Source organism: Schistocerca serialis, chromosome 8, assembly GCF_023864345.2.
Source record: "Schistocerca serialis cubense isolate TAMUIC-IGC-003099 chromosome 8, iqSchSeri2.2, whole genome shotgun sequence".
NCBI lineage: Eukaryota > Metazoa > Arthropoda > Insecta > Orthoptera > Acrididae > Schistocerca > Schistocerca serialis.
Genome location: NC_064645.1, coordinates 14015676 through 14030408, shown reverse-complemented (window position 1 = coordinate 14030408; position 14733 = coordinate 14015676).

Genomic DNA, 14733 nt, shown 5'->3' with positions numbered 1-14733 from the left:
TCACAGGAAAGGATCAAAGCACCGACTGTAAGTTGAGTCTCAATTCCTGTACTTAAGGTGGCGTTGTGCCTTTTGTATATAATTCCTATGCGATTTCTGTGTTTCTTCGTCAATGTGAAGGTCCAAGGAATACATTGCACCTGCAGTGGTGTATCGGAAACTAATACTGGTCTCACAGGATAGGATCAAAGCACTGACTCTAAGAAGTCCCAATCTTCATGCACTTAAGGCGGCATTGTGCATATTGTATTTAATTCCGATGTAATTTCAGTGTTTCATTGTCAATGTGTATGTAAAAGGAATACATTGAACCTGCAGTGGTGTATCGGAAACTAATACTGGTCTCATAGGAAAGGATCTAAGCACAGACTCTAAGAAGTCTCACTCTTCTTGCATTTAAGGCGGCATTGTGCCTTTTGTATTTAATTCCAATGTAATTTCAGTGTTTCATCGTCAATTTGTATGTAAAAGGAATACATTGAACCTCCAGTGATGTATCGGAAACTAATACTGGTGTCATAGGAAAGGATCAAAGCACAGACTCAAAGAAGTTTCACTCTTCTTGCACTTAAGGCGGCATTGTGCCTTTTGAATTTAATTCCTATGTAATTTCAGTGTTTCATAGTCAATATGAATGTCCAAGGAATACATAGAACCAGCAGTGGTGTATCGGAAACGAATACTGGTCCCACAGGGAAGGATCAAAGCACCGACTGTAAGAGGAGTCTCAATTCTTGTACTTAAGGCGGCGTTGTGCCTTCTGTATTTAATTCCGATGCGATTTCTGTAATTCATCGTCAATGTGAAGGTCCAAAGAATACATTGAACCTGCAGTGGTGTATCGGAAACTAAGTCTGGTGTTACAGGATAGGATCAAAGCACTGACTCTAAGAAGTCTCATTCTTCTTGCACTTAAGGCGGCATTATGCCTTTTGTATTTAATTCCGATGTAATTTCAGTGTTTCATCGTCAATGTGTATGTAAAAGGAATACATTGAACCTGCATTGGTTTATCGGAAACTAATACTGGTCTCATAGGAAAGGATCAAAGCACAGACTCTACGGAGACTCACTCTTCTTGCATTTAAGGCGGCATTGTGCATTTTGTATTAAATTCCGATGTAATTTCTGTGTTTCATCGTCAATGTGAATGTCCAAGGAATACATTGAACCTGCAATGGTGTATCGGAAACTAATACTGGTCTCACAGGAAAGGATCAAAGCACCGACGGTAAGAAGAGTATCAATTCTTGTACTTAAGGTGGCGTTGTGCCTTTTGTATATAATTCCAATGCGATATCTGTGTTTCTTCGTCAATGTGAAGGTCCAAGATATACATTGAACCTGCAGTGGTGTATCGGAAACTAATACTGGTCTCACAGGATAGGATCAAAGCACTGACTCTAAGAAGTCCCAATCTTCTTGCACTTAAGGCGGCATTGTGCATATTGTATTTAATTCCGATGTAATTTCAGTGTTTCATCGTCAATGTGTATGTAAAAGGAATACATTGAACCTGCAGTGGTGTATCGGAAACTAATATTAGTCTCATAGGAAAAAATCAAAGTACAGACTCTAAGAAGTCTCACTCTTCTTGCATTTAAGGCGGCATTGTGCCTTTTGTATTTAATTCCGATGTAATTTCAGTGTTCCATTGGCAATGTTTACGTAAAACGAATACATTGATCCTGCAGTGGTGTATCGGAAACTAATACTAGTCTCATAGGAAAGGATCAAAGCACAGACTCTAAGGTGTCTCACTCTTCTTGCACATAAGGCGGCATTGTGCCTTTTGTATTTAATTCCCATGTAATTACAGTATTTCATCGTGAATGTGAATGTCCAAGGAATACATTGAACTTGCAGTGGTGTACCGGAAACTAATACTGGTCTCACAGGAAAGGATCAAAGCACCGACTGTAAGAAGTGTCCCAATTCTTGTACTTAAGATGGCGTTGTGCCTTTTGAATATAATTCCAATGCGATTTCTGTGTTTCATCGTCAATGTGAAGGTCCAAGGAATACATTGAACCTGCAGTGGTGTATCGGAAACAAATACTGGTCTCACAGGATAGGATCAAAGCACTGACTTTAAGAAGTCCCACTCTTCTTGCACTTAAGGCGGCATTGTGCATATTGTATTTAATTCCGATGTAATTTCAGTGTTTCATCGTCAATGTGAAGGTCCAAGGTATACATTGACCCTGCAGTGGTGTATCGGAAACTAATACTGGTCTCACAGGAAAGGATCAAAGCACCGACAGTAAGTAGAGTCTCAATTCTTGTACTTAAGGTGGCGTTGTGCCTTTTGTATATAATTCCAATGTGATTTCTGTGTTTCTTCGTCAATGTGAAGGTCCAAGGAATACATTGCACCTGCAGTGATGTATCGAAAGCTAATACTGGTCTCACAGGATAGGATCAAAGCACTGAGTCTAAGAAGTCCCTATCTTCTTGCACTTAAGGCGGCATTGTGCATATTGTATTTAATTCCGATGTAATTTCAGTGTTTCATCGTCAATGCGTATGTAAAAGAAATACATTGAACCTGCAGTGGTGTATCGGAAACTAATACTGGTCTCTTGGAAAGGATCAAAGCACAGACTCTAAGAAGTCTCACTCTTCTTGCATTTAAGGCGGCATTGTGCCTTTTGTATTTAATTCCAATGTAATTTCAGTGTTTCATCGTCAATTTGTATGTAAAAGGAATACATTGAACCTGCAGTGGTGTATCGGAAACTAATACTGGTGTCATAGGAAAGGATCAAAGCACAGACTGAAAGAAGTCTCACTCTTCTTGCACTTAAGGCGGCATTGTGCCTTTTGAATTTAATTCCGATGTAATTTCAGTGTTTCATAGTCAATATGAATGTCCAAGGAATACATAGAACCAGCAGTGGTGTATCGGAAACGAATACTGGTCTCACAGGGAAGGATCAAAGCACCGACTGTAAGAAGAGTCTCAATTCTTGTACTTAAGGCGTTGTTGTGCCATCTGTATTTAATTCCGATGCGATTTCTGTGTTTCATCGTCAATGTGAAGGTCCAAGGAATACATTGAACCTGCAGTGGTGTATCGGAAACTAAGTCTGGTCTTACAGGAAAGGATCAAAGCACTGACTCTAAGAAGTCTCATTCTTCTTGCACTTAAGGCGGCATTATGCCTTTTGTATTTAATTCCGATGTAATTTCAGTGTTTCATCGTCAATGTGTATGTAAAAGGAACACATTGAACCTGCATTGGTTTATCGGAAACTAATACTGGTCTCATAGGAAAGGATCAAAGCACAGACTCTACGGCGACTCACACTTCTTGCATTTAAGGCGGCATTGTGCCTTTTGTATTAAATTCCGATGTAATTTCTGTGTTTCATCGTCAATGTGAATGTCCAAGGAATACATTGAACCTGCAGTGGTGTATCGGAAACAAATACTGGTCTCACAGGAAAGGATCAAAGCACCGACAGTAAGTAGAGTCTCAATTCTTGTACTTCAGGTGGCGTTGTGCCTTTTGTATATAATTCCAATGCGATTTCTGTGTTTCTTCGTGAATGTGAAGGTCCAAGGAATACATTGAACCTGCAGTGGTGCATCGGAAACTAATACTGGTCTCACAGGATAGGATCAAAGCACTGACTCTAAGAAGTCCCAATCTTCTTGCACTTAAGGCGGCATTATGCATATTGGATTTAATTCCGATGTAATTTCAGTGATTCATCGTCACTGTGTATGTAAAAGGAATACATTGAACCTGCAGTGGTGTATCGGAAACTAATATTGGTCTCATAGGAAAAAATCAAAGTACAGACTCTAAGAAGTCTCACTCTTCTTGCATTTAAGGCGGCATTGTGCCTTTTGTATTTAATTCCGATGTAATTTCAGTGTTCCATTGGCAATGTGTACGTAAAACGAATACATTGATCCTGCAGTGGTGTATCGGAAACTAATACTGGTCTCATAGGAAAGGATCAAAGCACAGACTCTAAGGTGTCTCACTCTTCTTGCATTTAAGGCGGCATTGTGCCTTTTGTATTTAATTCCGATGAAATTACAGTGTTTCATCGTGAATGTGAATGTCCAAGGAACACATTGAACTTGCAGTGGTGTATCAGAAACTAATACTGGTCTCACAGGAAAGGATCAAAGCACCGACTGTAAGAAGAGTCCCAATTATTGTACTTAACGTAGCGTTGTGCCTTTTGTATATAATTCCAATGCGATTTCTGTGTTTCATCGTCAATATGAAGGTCCAAGGAATACATTGAACCGGCAGTGGTGTATCGGAAACAAATACTGGTCTCACAGGATAGGATCAAAGCACTGACTCTAAGAAGTCCCACTCTTCTTGCACTTAAGGCGGCATTGTGCATATTGTATTTAATTCCGATGTAATTTCAGTGTTTCATCGTCAATGTGTATGTAAAAGAAATACATTGCACCTGCAGTGGTGTATCGGAAACTAATACTGGTCTCATAGGAAAGGATCAAAGTACAGACTCTAAGAAGTCTCACTCTTCTTGCAATTAAGTCGGCATCGTGCCTTTTGTATTTAATTCCGATGTAATTTCAGCGATTCATTGGCAATGTGTACGTAAAACGAATACAATGAACCTGCAGTGGTGTGTCGGAAACTAATACTGGTCTCATAGGAAAGGATCAAAGCACAGACTCTAAGGTGTCTCACTCTTCTTGCATTGAAGACGGCATTGTGCCTTTTGTATTTAATTCCGATGTAATTTCAGTGTTTCATCGTCAATGTGAATGTCCAAGGAATACATTGCACCTGCAGTGGTGTATCGGAAACTAATACTGGTCTCACAGGAAAGGATCAAAGCACCGACTGTAAGAAGAGTCTCTATTCTTGTACTTAAGGCGGCATTGTGTCTTTTGTATTTAATTCCGATGCAATTTCTGTGTTTCCTCGTCAATGTGAAGGGCCAAGGAATACTTTGACCCTGCAGTGGTGTATCGGAAAGTAATACTGGTCTCATAGGAAAGGATCAAAGCACAGACTCTAAGAAGTCTCTCTCTTCTTGCACTTAAGGCGGCATTGTGCCTTTTGTATTTCATTCCGAAGTAATTTCAGTTATTCATCGTCATTGGGAACGTCCAAGGAATACATTGAACGTGCAGTGGTGTATCGGAAACTAATACTGGTCTCACAGGAAAAGATCAAAGATCAGACTGTAAGAAGAGTCTCTATTCTTGTACTTAAGGCGGCATTGTGCATTTTGTATTTAATTCCGATGTAATTTCTGTGTTTCATCGTCAATGTGTATGTAAAAGGAATACATTGGACCTGCTGTGGTGTATCGGAAACTAATACTGGTCTCATAGGAAAGGATCAAAGCACAGACTCTAAGAAGTCTCACTCTTCTTGCACTTAAGGCGGTATTGTGCCTTTTGTATTTAATTCCGAAGTTATTTCCGTGTTTCATCGTCAATGTGAAGGTCCAAGGAATACATTTAACGTGCAGTGGTGTGTCGGAAACTAATACTGGTCTCACAGGAAAGGATCAAAGCACAGACGCTAAGAAGTCTCACTCTTCTTGAACTTATGGCGGCATTGAGCCTTTGTATTTAATTCCGATGAAATTTCAGTGTTTCATCGTCAATGTGTATGTAAACGGAATACATTGAACCTGCAGTGGTGTATCGGAAACTAATACTGGTCTCATAGGGAAGGATCAAATCACAGACTCTAAGAAGTCTCACTCATCTTTCCGTTAAGGCGGCATTGTGCCTTTTGTATTTAATTCCGATGTAATTTCAGTGTTTCATCGCCAATGTGAATGTCCAAGGAATACATTGAACCTGAAGTGGTGTATCGGAAACTAATACTGGTCTCACAGGAAAGGATCAAAATACCGACTGTAAGAAGAGCCCCTATTCTAGTACTTAAGGCGGCATTGTGCCTTTTGTATTTAATTGCGATGCGATTTCTATGTTTCATCGTCAATGTGAAGGTCCAAGGAATACATTGACCCTGCAATGGTGTATGGGAAACTATTACTGGTTTCATAGGAAACGATCAAAGCACAGACTGTAAGAAGTCTCACTCTTCTTGCATTTAAGGCGTCATTGTGCCTTTCGTATTTAATTCCAATGTAATTTCAGTGTTTCATCGTCAATATGTATATAAAAGGAATACATTGACACTTGCAGTGGTGTATCGGAAACTAATACTGGTCTCATAGGAAAGAATCAAAGCACAGACTCTAAGAAGTCTCACTCTTCTTGAATTTAGGGCGGCATTGTGCCTTTTGTATTTAATTCCAATGTAATTTCAGTGTTTCATCGTCAATTCGTATGTAAAAGGAATACATTGAACCTGCAGTGGTGTATCCGAAACTAATACTGGTGTCATAGGAAAGGGTCAAAGCACAGACTCAAAGAAGTCTCACTCTTCTTGCACTTAAGGCGGCATTGTGCCTTTTGAGTTAATTTCCGATGTAATTTCAGTGTCTCATCGTCAATATGAATGTCCAAGGAATACATAGAACCAGCAGTGGTGTATCGGAAACGAATACTGGTCTTACAGGGAAGGATCAAAGCACCGACTGTAAGAAGAGTCTCAATTCTTGTACTTAAGGCGGCGTTATGCCTTCTGTCTTTAATTCCGATGCCATTTCTGTGTTTCATCGTCAATGTGATGGTCCAAGGAATACATTGACCCTGCAGTGGTGTATCGGAAACTAATACTGGTCTCATAGGAAAGGATCGAAGCACAGACTTTAAGAAGTCTCACTCTTCGTGCACTTAAGGCGGCATTGAGCCTTTTGTATTTAATTCCGATGTAATTTCAGTGTTTGATCGTCAATGTGTATGTAAGACGAATACATTGAACCTGCAGTGGTGTATCGTAAACTAATACTGGTCTTATAGGAAAGGAACAAAGCGGAGACTCTAAGATGTCTCACTCTTCTTGCATTTAAGGCGGAATTGTGCCTTTTGTATTTAATTCTGATGTAATTTCAGTGTTTCATCGTCAATGTGTATGTAAAAGGAATACATTGAACCTGCAGTGGTGTATCGAAAACTAATACTGGTCTCATAGGAAAGGATCAAAGCACAGCCTGTAAGAAGCATCACTCTTCTTGCATTTTAGGCGGTATTGTGCCTTTTGTATTTAATTCCAATGTAATTTCAGTGTTTCATCGTCAATGTGTATGTAAAAGGAATACATTGAACCTGCAGCGGTATATCGGAAACTAATACTGGTCTCATAGGAAAGGATCAAAGCACAGACTCTAAGAAGTCTCATTCTTCTTGCATTTAAGGCGTCATTGTGCCTTTTGTATTTAATTCCAATGTAATTTCAGTGTTTCATCGTCAATTTGAATGTAAAAGGAATACATTGAACCTGCAGTGGTGTATCGGAAACTACTACTTATGTAATAGGAAAGGATCAAAGCACAGACTCTAAGAAGTCTCACTCTTCTTGCATTTAAGGCGGCATTGTGCCTTTTGTCTTTAATTCCGATGTAATTTCAGTGTTTCATCGTCAATGTGTATGTAAAACGAATACATTGAACCTGCAGTGGTGTATCGGAAACTAATACTGGTCTCACAGGAAAGGATCAGAGCACCGACTGTAAGAAGGGTCTCTATTCTTGTACTTAAGGCGGCGTTGTGGCTTTTGAATTTAATCCCGATGCGTTTTCTGTGTTTCATCTTCACTGTGAAGGTCCAAGCAATACATTGAACCTGCAGTGGTGTATCGAAAATAAAACTGGTCTCACAGGAAAGGATCATAGCACAGACTCAATGAAGTCTCAATCTTCTTGCACTTATGGCGGCATTGTGCCTTTTGTATTTAATACCGATGTAATTTCAGTGTTTCATCGTCAAAGTGTATACAAAAGGAATACATTGAACCTGCAGTGGTGTATCGGAAACTAACACTGGTCTCACAGGAAAGGATCAAACACAGACTCTAAGAAGTCTCACTCTTCTTGCACTTAAGGCGGCATTGTGCCTTTTGAATTTAATTCCGATGTAATTTCAGTGATTCATTGTCAATATGAATGTCCAAGGAATACATAGAACCAGCAGTGGTGTATCGGAAACGAATACTGGTTTCACAGGAAAGCATCAAAGCACCGACTGTAAGAAGAGTCTGAATTCTTGTACTGAAGGCGGCGCTGTGCCTTCTGTATTTAATTCCGATGCGATTTCTGTGTTTCATCGTCAATGTGAAGGTCCAAGGAATACATTGAACCTGCAGTGGTGTATCGGAAACTAATTCTGGTCTCACAGGAAAGGATCAAAGCACAGACTCTAAGAAATCTCATTCTTCTTGCACTTAAGGCGGCATTATGCCTTTTGAATTTAATTCCGATGTAATTTCAGTGTTTCATAGTCAAAGTGTATGTAAAAGGAATACATTGAACCTGCAGTGGAGTATCGGGAGCTAACACTGGTCTCACTGGAATGGATCAAAGCACAGACTCTAAGAAGTCTCACTCTTCTTGCACTTATGGCGGCATTGTGAATTTTGAATTTAATTCCGATGTAATTTCAGTGTTTCATCGTCAATATGAATATCCAAGGAATACATAGGACCACCAGTGGTGTATCGGAAACGAATACTGTTCTCACAGGAAAGGATCAAAACACCGACTGTAAGAAGAGTCTCAATTCTTGTACTTAAGACGGCGTTGTGCCTTCTCTATTTAATTCCGATGCGATTTCTGTGTTTCATCGTCAATGTGAAGGTCCAAGGAATACATTGAACCTGCAGTGGTGTATCGGAAACTAATACTGGTTTCACAGGAAAGGATCAAAGCACCGACTATAAGAAGAGTCTCTATTCTTGTACTTACGGCAGTATTGTGCCTTTTGTATTTAATTCCGATGCGATTTCTGTGTTTCATCGTCAATGTGAATGTCCAAGTAATACATTGAACCTGCAGTGGTGTATCGGAAACTAATACTGGTCTCACAGGAAAGGATCTAATCACAGACTCTAAGATGTCTCACCCTTCTTGCACGTAAGGCGGCATTGTGCCTTTTGTACTTAATTCCGATGTAATTTCAGTGTTTCATCGTTAATGTGTATGTAAAAGGAATACATTGAACCTGCAGTGGTGTATCGGAAACTAAAACTGGTCTTATAGGAAAGGATCAAAGCAGAGACTCTAAGAAGTTTCACTCTTCTTGCATTTAAGGCGGAATTGTGCCTTTTGTATTTAAATCTGATGTAATTTCAGTGTTTCATCGCCAATGTGTATGTAAGAAGAATACATTGAACCTGCAGTGGTGTATCGAAAACTAATACTGGTCTCATAGGAAAGGATCAAAGCACAGACTGTAAGAAGTCTCACTCTTCTTGCATTTAAGGCGGTATTGTGCCTTTTGTATTTAATTCCATTGTAATTTCAGTGTTTCATCGTCAATGTGTATGTAAGAGGAATACATTGAACCTGCAGTGGTGTGTCAGAAACTAATACTGGTCTCATAGGAAAGGATCAAAGCACAGACCCTAAGAAGTCTCACTCTTCTTGCATTTAAGGCGCGCATTGTGCCTTTTGTATTTAATTCCAATGTAATTTCAGTGTTTCATCGTCAATTTGTATGTAAAAGGAATACATTGAACCTGCAGTGGTGTATCGAAAACTAATACTGGTCTCATAGGAAAGGATCAAAGCACAGACTGTAAGAAGTCTCACTCTTCTTGCATTTTAGGCGGTATTGTGCCTTTTCTACTTAATTCCGATGTAATTTCAGTGTTTCATCGTCAATGTGTATGTAAAAGGAATACATTGAACCTGCAGTGGTGTATCGGAAACTAATACTGGTCTCATAGGAAAGGATCAAAGCACAGACTCTAAGAAGTCTCACTCCTTTTGCACTTAAGGTGGCATTGTGCCTTTTGTACTTAATTCTGATGTAATTTCAGTGTTTCATCGTCAATGTGTATGTAAAAGGAATACATTGAACCTGCAGTGGTGTATCGGAAATTAATACTGGTCTCATAGGAAAGGATCAAAGCACAGACTCTAAGAAGTCTCACTCTTCTTGCACTTAAGGCGGCATTGTGCCTTTTGTATTTAATTCCGAAGTAATTTCAGTGTTTCATCGTCATTGTGAATGTCCAAGGAATACATTGAACGTGCAGTGGTGTATCGGAAACTAATACTGGTCTTATAGGAAAGGATCAAAGCAGAGACTCTAAGAAGTCTTACTATTCTTGCATTTAAAGCGGAATTGTGCCTTTTGTATTTAAATCTGAAGTAATTTCAGTGTTTCATCGCAAATGTGTATGTAAAAGGAATACATTGAACCTGCAGTGGTGTATCGAAAACTAATACTGGTCTCATAGGAAAGGATCAAAGCACAGACTGTAAGAAGTCTCACTCTTCTTGCATTTAAGGCGGTATTGTGCCTTTTGTATTTAATTCCAATGTAATTTCAGTGTTTCATCGTCAATGTGTATGTAAAAGGAATACATTGAACCTGCAGTGGTGTGTCGGAAACTAATACTGGTCTCATAGGAAAGGATCAAAGCACAGACCCTTAGAAGTCTCACTCTTCTTGCATTTATGGCGGCATTGTGCCTTTTGTATTTAATTCCAATGTAATTTCAGTGTTTCATCGTCAATTTGTAAGTAAAAGGAATACATTGAACCTGCAGTGGTGTATCGGAAACTAATACTGGTCTCACAGGAAAGGATCAAAGCACAGACTCTAAGAAATCTCATTCTTCTTGCACTTAAGGCGGCATTATGCCTTTTGTATTTAATTCCAATGTAATTTCAGTGTTTCATCGTCAATTTGTAAGTAAAAGGAATACATTGAACCTGCAGTGGTGTATCGGAAACTAATACTGGTCTCACAGGAAAGGATCAAAGCACAGACTCTAAGAAGTCACACTCTCCTTGCACTTATGGCAGCATTGTGCCTTTTGAATTTATTTCCGATGTAATTTCAGTGTTTCTTCGTCAATATGAATATCCAAGGAATACATAGAACCACCAGTGGTGTATCGGAAACGAATACTGTTCTCACAGGAAAGGATCAAAACACCGACTATAGGAAGAGTCTCAATTCTTGTACTTAAGACGGCGTTTTGCTTTCTGTATTTAATTCCGATGCGATTTCTGTGTTTCATCGTCAATGTGAAGGTCCAAGGAATACATTGAACCTGCATTGGTGTATCGGAAACTAATACTGGTCTCATAGGAAAGGAACAAAGCACAGACTCTAAGGTGTCTCACTCTTTTTGCATTTAAGGCGGCATTGTGCCTTTTGTATTTAATTCCGATGTAATTTCAGGGTTTCATCGTCAATGTGAACGTCCAAGGAATACATTGAACTTGCAGTGGTGTATCGGAAACTAATACTGGTCTCACAGGAAAGGATCAAAGCACCGACTATAAGAAGAGTCTCTATTCTTGTACTTAAGGCAGCATTGTGCCTTTTGTATTTAATTCCGATGCGATTTCTGTGTTTCATCGTCAATATGAATGTCCAAGGAGTACATTGAACCTTCAGTGGTGTATCGGAAACTAATACTGGTCTCACAGGAAAGGATCTAATCACAGACTCTAAGAAGTCTCACCCTTCTTGCACGTAAGGCGGCATTGTGCCTTTTGTACTTAATTCCGATGTAATTTCAGTGTTTCATCGTCAATGTGTATGTAAAAGGAATACATTGAACCTGAAGTGGTGTATCGGAAACTAATACTGGTCTCACAGGAAAGGATCAAAGCACCGACAGTAAGAGGAGTCTCAATTATTGTACTTAAGGCGGCGTTGTGCCTTCTGTATTTAATTCCGATGCCATTTCTGTGTTTCATCGTCAATGTGAAGGTCCAAGGGATACATTGAACCTGCAGTGGTGTATCGGAAACTAATACTGGTCTCACAGGAAAGGATCAAAGCACTGACTCTAAGAAGTCCCAATCTGCTTGCACTTAAGGCGGCATTGTGCATATTGAATTTAATTCCGATGTAATTTCAGTGTTTCATCGTCAATGTGTATGTAAAAGGAATACATTGAACCTGCAGTGGTGTATCGGAAATTAATATTGGTCTCATAGGAAAAAATCAAAGTACAGACTCTAAGAAGTCTCACTCTTGTTGCATTTAAGGCGGCATTGTGCCTTTTGTATTTAATTCCGTTGTAATTTCAGTGTTCCATTGGCAATGTGTACGTAAAACGAATACATTGATCCTGCACTGGTGTATCGGAAATTAATTCTGGTCTCATAGGAAAGGATCAAAGCACAGACTCTAAGAAGTCTCACTCTTCTTGCACTTAAGGCGGCATTGTGCCTTTTGTATTTAATTCCGAAGTAATTTCAGTGTTTCATCCTCATTGGGAATGTCCAAGGAATACATTGAACGTGCAGTGGTGTATCGGAAACTAATACTGGTCTCACAGGAAAGGATCCAAGCTCAGACTGTAAGAAGAGACTTTATTGTTGTACTTAAGGCGGCATTGTGCCTTTTGTATTTAATTCCGATGTCATTTCAGTGTTTCATCGTCAATGTGTATGTCAAAGGAATACATTGAACCTGCTGTGTTGTATCGGAAACTAATACTGGTCTCATGGAAAGGATCAAAGCACAGACTCTAAGAAGTCTCACTCTTCTTGCACTTAAGGCGGCATAGTGCATTTTGTATTTAATTCCGAAGTAATATCAGTGTTTCATCGTCAATGTGAAGGTCCAAGGAATACATTGAACGTGCAGTGGTGTATCGAAAACTAATACTGGTCTCACAGGAAAGGATCAAAGCACAGACGCTAAGAAGTCTCACTCTTCATGCACTTAAGGCGACATTGTGCCTTTGTATTTAATTCCGATGTAATTTCAGTGTTTCATCGTCAATGTGTATGTAAACGGAATACATTGAACCTGCAGTGGCGTATCGGAAACTAATACTGGTCTCATAAAAAAGGATCAAAGCACAGACTCGAAGAAGTCTCACTCTTCCTGCACTTAAGGCGGCATTGTGCCTTTTGTATTTAATTCCGATGTAATTTCAGTGTTTCATCGTCAATGTGTATGTCCAAGGAGTACATTGACCCTGCAGTGGTGTATCGGAAACTAATACTGGTCTCATAGGAAAGGATCGAAGCACAGACTTTAAGAAGTCTCACTCTTCTTGCACTTAAGGCGGCATTGAGCCTTTTGTATTTAATTCCGATGTAATTTCAGTGTTTGATCGTCAATGTGTATGTAAGAGGAATACATTGAACCTGCAGTGGTGTATCGTAAACTAATACTGGTCTTATAGGAAAGGAACAAAGCGGAGACTCTAAGATGTCTCACTCTTCTTGCATTTAAGGCGGAATTGTGCCTTTTGTATTTAATTCTGATGTAATTTCAGTGTTTCATCGTCAATGTGTATGTAAAAGGAATACATTGAACCTGCAGTGGTGTATCGAAAGCTAATACTGGTCTCATAGGAAAGGATCAAAGCACAGACTGTAAGAAGCCTCACTCTTCTTGCATTTAAGGCGGTATTGTGCCTTTAGTATTTAATTCCAATGTAATTTCAGTGTTTCATCGTCAATGTGTATGTAAAAGGAATACATTGAACCTGCAGTGGTGTGTCGGAAACTAATACTGGTCTCATAGGAAAGGATCAAAGCACAGACTCTAAGAAGTCTCACTCTTCTTGCATTTAAGGCGGCATTGTGCCTTTTGTATTTAATTCCAATGTAATTTCAGTATTTCATCGTCAATTTGTATGTAAAAGGAATACATTGAACCTGCAGTGGTGTATCGGAAACTACTACTGATGTCATAGGAAAGGATCAAAGCACAGACTCTAAGAAGTCTAACTCTTCTTGCATTTAAGGCGGCATTGTGCCTTTTGTATTTAATTCCGATGTAATTTCAGTGTTTCATCGTCAATGTGTATGTAAAACGAATACATTGAACCTGCAGTGGTGTATTGGGAACTAATACTGGTCTCACAGGAAAGGATCCGAGCACCGACTGTAAGAAGGGTCTCTATTCTTGTACTTAAGGCGGCGTTGTGGCTTTTGAATTTAATCCCGATGCGTTTTCTGTGTGTCATCTTCACTGTGAAGGTCCAAGCAATACATTGAACCTGCAGTGGTGTATCGGAAAATAAAACTGGTCTCACAGAAAAGGATCATAGCACAGACTCAATGAAGTCTCAATCTTCTTGCACTTATGGCGGCATTGTGCCTTTTGTATTTAATTCCGATGTAATTTCAGTGTGTCATCGTCAAAGTGTATACAAAAGGAATACATTGAACCTGCAGTGGTGTATCGGAAACTAACACTGGTCTCACAGGAAAGGATCAAAGCACAGACTCTAAGAAGTCTCACTCTTCTTGCACTTAAGGCGTCATTGTGCCTTTTAAATTTAATTCCGATGTAATTTCAGTGTTTCATCGTCAATATGAATATCCAAGGAATACATAGAACCACCAGTGGTGTATCGGAAACGAATACTGTTCTCACAGGAAAGGATCAAAACACCGATTGTAAGAAGAGTCTCAATTCATGTACTTAAGACGGCGTTGTGCCTTCTGTATTTAATTCCGATGCGATTTCTGTGTTTCATCGTCAATGTGAAGGTCCAAGGAATACATTGAACCTGCAGTGGTGTATCGGAAACTAATACTAGTCTCATAGGAAAGGATCAAAGCACAGACTCTAAGGTGTCTGACTCTTCTTGCATTTAAGGCGGCATTGTGCCTTTTGTATTTAATTCCGATGTAATTTCGGGGTTTCATCGTCAATGTG